Source organism: Trachemys scripta, chromosome 20 (genome assembly GCF_013100865.1).
Source record: "Trachemys scripta elegans isolate TJP31775 chromosome 20, CAS_Tse_1.0, whole genome shotgun sequence".
NCBI lineage: Eukaryota > Metazoa > Chordata > Testudines > Emydidae > Trachemys > Trachemys scripta.
In genome coordinates this window covers 5,894,862-5,899,957 of record NC_048317.1, presented here as the reverse complement: position 1 = coordinate 5,899,957, position 5,096 = coordinate 5,894,862, and the positions used below count along the sequence as shown (strand labels likewise).

General features: G+C 50.1%; 1 non-coding gene across 1 annotated transcript; it reads left to right on the top strand.

Moving 5' to 3' along the window:
- The first annotated feature begins 3,061 nt into the window (after positions 1-3,061).
- TRNAA-UGC lies at positions 3,062-3,133 on the top strand. Its single transcript has one exon. It is a non-coding gene; the product is annotated as a tRNA-Ala (tRNA).
- Positions 3,134-5,096: the final 1,963 nt, after the last annotated feature.

Genomic DNA, 5,096 nt, shown 5'->3' with positions numbered 1-5,096 from the left:
AACTCTCATACCTCCTGCTATTCAGAGGGCTTTTATATCTGGGTGGGGTGGGGGAGACAGTTCAGTAAAAAGGCATTAGCCGCTTCTGCCAGCGGGCTTTCAGATTCCCCTCCCACTCCCCCTCCCCAGCCTTGGCCTTCATGGCAAAGCAAGCCAGGAAGCCAAAGGGTCTCTAACTAATCATTCCTTTACATCCTTCGTGCCCAGTGGATTGACAGCAGCAACCCGGGTCATCGATGGAGATTTATCGACATTTCTGTCACACGCACACGGCTTTTGACTCGGGCTGTTTAATAATAGATAGAAAAGTAGTTTGGACGTTTCTGCCAGGGGACGGTTCTGACATTCCTCTCGCAGGGAAAGAGTCATTCCCAATCAAGCGTGCCGGACAGCTGTCACCTGGAGACCGTTGTGGGGAAAAAAAGTCTTCCTAGGGAAGGGGGGAAAAAATTAACTCCTGGTTCCAAATCTGTACAGTTAGGAGCACTTAAAACCACTGAGCCGAATACTCCTCTCCCTGGCACCCGTGTGACTCCAGTTTTACATGCCGCAAAAGCATGTGCCCCTGCAATGACTCCTTGGCTGTCTTGAGCTCTGTTGCTTCCTCATTCTTCTAGAGTCCTTGATGGCGGACACTAACCTCCCACCATTTGATTGAATCCCCGGGCCAGGTTTAAAGGGGAGACTGGGGAGATACGTAGCCCCACCGAGTACCCTTTAAGCTAGGGGAAGGTGCAGTGTGCTGGAAGTCAGGTTAGCGGGGTTCTGGTCTTATTATTTCTACTGGGTGTTGGTGATATCTCTGCGCAGTTCCCGGCGCTTGGAGGAAGAATGGTCTTGTGGGTCAGTGGCTGTCCAGAAGAGTGGATACTAGCATGTGTGGAAAGCCTGACTGGTTGAGGGGAGGAATAGCTCAGTGGTTTGCGCATTGGTCTGCTAAACCCAGGGTTGTGAGTTCAATCTTTGAGGGGGCCACTTAGGGATCTGGGGCAAAATTAGTACTTGGTCCTGCTAGTGAAGGCAGGGGGCTGGGCTCAGCTCAATGACCTTTCAGGGTCCTTCCAGTTCTATGAGATCGGTATATCTAGGGTTACCATACATCTGGATTTTCCCGGACAGGTCTGGCTTTTTGGTCCTCAAATCCCCGTCCAGGGGGAATTGCCAAAAAGCCGAACATGTCTGGGAAAATACTAGTCCCCTGCTTACCTTAGAGCGGCTCCGGCAGGCTGCGAGCTGCAGGCGGATTCCCCCACGGCGGCGGCTGCTACTGCTCCCCCCCAGACACCTCAGCTCTGTGTAGCTGAAGAGCCGAGCTGCCCGAGTGCTACCAGCTTCACGGTTTGCCGGGCAGACCCCGTGACCCTAGCCGGGCGCTTCCCCTCCTGGGCTCCGGGGCCGCAGGGTCTGGAGGTTTGGGGGCTGCCCGGCAAACCGTGAAAAGGGTAGCCCTCGGGCAGCTGTTTCACATGGCTGGGAGGGAGGAGGGGAATGCGGGGTGCTCAGGGGAGGGGGCGGAGTTGGGGCGGGGACTTTGGGGAAGGGGTGGAGTTGGGGCGGAGTTGGGGGCGGGAAGGGGCAGGGCCAGGGCCCATGGCGTGTCCTCTTTTAATTTTTAAATATGGTAACCCTCATATCTCCATATATTTGAAGCAAAGAAGAAAGCAAATGTGGATTCTCACTAAAGAATTGTAGCTGCTGCGGAATGGGATGTAGCAGACACCTCATGGTTACTGAATCAAAACACTTCTTAGGCAGCCTCCTCCTTGCAAAGTGATGTGCTCTGACGCCCCAGACTGCCTGTGCTCAGACCTGCTCCAGCAGAAGCCGCCCTGTCTTAAGGGACCACTCTAAATTATTCCCAAGTATTTGAGTACAACATTGTGTGATCCTTTGGCCCGGCCAGCCCAGCCTCTGCTGCAAGAATCACTTTTTCCAAAAGCAGGGTGAGGGGTCGAGTTAAGAACCAGGCTGGAATTGTTGCTCTTGGAGGAGCTGGGAGGTCAGGCCTCGTTTACGTGAGGAAAGGTTTGCTGGGAGAGCTCAGCCGGGGGTATTGGACTGCAGCTGTCCTAGTGGAGGAAAGAGCTGTGCAGAAAACACTCTTCCCGGCCCAGGACAATTTTTGAGATATTGGTGGGGTGGGGGAGGAACACAGTTTTCCCTGTTCTAAATTGGGATGAAAAGATGAAATCTCCAGAAGTGTCCCCAAACCAAAAATCCGCCCTCCCCCCCCCACCCAAAAAAAAGTTCCATTCAGGTCCATCAAAAAGGTGGCGTTTTCATTTTGACCATTTTTATTTTAAAATTTCAAAATGCAAAGCTGTTTTTGAAACCGAAAAACTGGATTTTTTTCCTGATTTCAAAAACATGGAAACGTCTTGGCAATGTCCAGACTTGTTTTCAAAAAAATTTTGAGTTTTGTTTTCAACGAATGGGCATTTTCTAGCGAAAAAACAGGTGGTTGAAAACTTCTGCACTAGCTCTAATGGGGACGTTGCATATGTTGATGAGTGCGTTTGCCATTCTAGCTCCTGCCGCTTTCCCCACACACAGTGAGCTGGGTTCCATCTGTTCTAGAGCTTTTGCCAGTAGAAAAATGTCATTAAAAAAAATCACACCCTCCCGCAAACTGGCATTACTACACTGGCTACAGATTCTTGTGCAGACCTGGCCTCAGCCTACCACCCTGATTGGGAGTGGAGTCAATTCCTGTTGCTGACAACCTACCCAGGGTGTCCTGTTACATAGACGCAACCACATAGTCGAATTCAACCTCGGTCTAGGGTTGATAGCTCTCATCTACTGCTTTTCATCCCTAGATCTCAAAGCGCTTTACAAAGGAGGGTCAGTATCATTATCCCCATTGTACAGATGGGGAAACCGAGGCAGAGGGAGCCCAAGGGCCCCCAGCAGGCCAGTGGCAAAGCCAGGAATGAACCCAGGTCTCCCACGTCCCAGTCCACTGCCTTACCCAGTTGGGTCCATAGAGTTCCAGTTTAGCTGAAAGAAGCAAATGACTTTCCCCGCTTACACCATGGTTGAATTTGGCCTACCATTACCTGGGGATGTAGCTCAGTGGTAGTGTGCATTCTTTGCATGTATGAGGTCCTGGGTTCAATCCTCAGCATCTCCAGGTTCTTTTAGGGGGGAGGGATAGCTCAGTGGTTTGAGCATTAGCTTGCTAAACCCAGGGTTGTGTGAGTTCAATTCTTGAGGGGGCCATTTAGGGAAGTGGGGTAAAAATCTGTCTGGGGATTGGTCCTGCTTTGAGCAGGGGGTTAGACTAGGGACCTCAGGAGGTCATCTTCCCACAATGATATTCTAAGATGCCTTTCTCCTGTATAGTAAATATATTCCCAGTTATGGACACAGCTCCATTATGACTTTAAATGAGGCTACCCTTTCTGACCCCCCTGAGCAGAGGCCTTGCTGAGTCAATGGGCGGCTGATTCAATCACCTTATCGATATGAATGCAGCACGGAAGACTCAATGCAATAGATTTTTGTTTCAGATTAGCGGTCATGTCATGTTTAACCAGGCTGCACTGAGGCGCCGTGCTTTCCCCAGCATGGGGCACTCTGCCAAAAGTTGCATCAGAGAGAAGGGAACGGCTTTGCTTATCTCCTGTTTCAGGTAGGATGCTAACAGCAGGCGGCTGACTTTGATGCAATCTGTTGCAATTAATTTCATGCCCAAATTCCATTTCCAGCGTTGGCCGAAATTGCATATTTATCGAGGGGCTCGTGCTTTGAGATTGTGCAAATGTACAGAGCGCCGTCATAGCAGAGTATAAAATATTCAGGTGACATCTGTAGGACATGTTGTATAATGGAGGGATTTAGGCTAGATATGATTTTAATTTAAACCTAGCCTAATAGTCTCTCTAATTGATTTAATCTTTCAAAAATAGCTGTTCTTGGTTATGAAAACAGCCGGTCCTGGACATAAAATATTTAGCTCCTAAGCTGGGTAAATCACCTCGCCTGGATTTAACGCTATAAAGCTGAAGGACTAATGTTTTGCTGGGGCTCTGATCCAGCGCTCTGTTTTAGACGTATTGTGTATGGTCCAAAGACAGATGAAATTAATGGCAGGCTTTTCATGGACTTCCGTGGGCAGAGGGTCAGTCCCAACTGTGGTCCCACTGACTTCACTTGAAGCATGAGCTTTGCTGGCTCGAGGTCTTAGATACTATGGTGATGGTTAGACACACGACACTAACACGTAACAATGGCTGGCCCCAGCTGCTTTCAGCCACCTGATCTTTATGTCACCTTTGCTGCGTCTTGGGAACTGATGTCTCCATTCGTCACTTTCTCCAACCCAACCTCCTCTCACTCACAACTCCCCCGCCCCCCCTTAGCATGGTGTTAAGGGGCTGTGATGCTGGATGGTCTGACTGGGGTGTACAGAGGTCTGGACTCCTTGTGGTTACTAAGATCTTGATCCAAAATGCTGAGCGCCCTTGTTTCCAGCAGCTGAGGAGGCAATTTGCACCTGTCAGGACTGGGCCCTCAGTACCTGAGCTCCCTGTCAGTATGGAGAATGATGCTAACTCCAATGCCCTAGGCAAGTTCCATCCTAGGTTATTCCACTCTGCCTACCTGTATTCTGCCATGTTCTTCGGCTCTTGCAGACTGTTCCATGGAGCTGCTGTAGCTGATGTGTTCCACCAAGAGGTGGCTGCATTTAAGTGGCAGGTAAGGTGAGCATCCTGGATATGCTCTATTGCTATATCGCTTTCTACCTGACGGGGCTTAATTACTTAGGGCCTGGTTGAGCACTGCCAGGGTGTGTGTGTGTGTGGGGGGGTGCTGAATATCCTTAGCTCCCTTTGAAGTCAGTGTGAGTTGAGGAAGCTCTATCCCAGGACTGGGAGATCCAGAGATGAAAGGGGGTCTAGAAATACAAACGACTGATTGTTCATATGCCAGTGTCGCCAACGGGCCCCAAATGAGATTGCAGCGCGATTGTATCAGGCGCGGTACATACATAGGAAATACCAGAGTTGAGGTCCATCTAATCCAGTATCCTGTCTCGGACATTAGCTAGCACCAGATGGGTGAGAGGCGAACGCAAGAACCCTGCAGTAGCA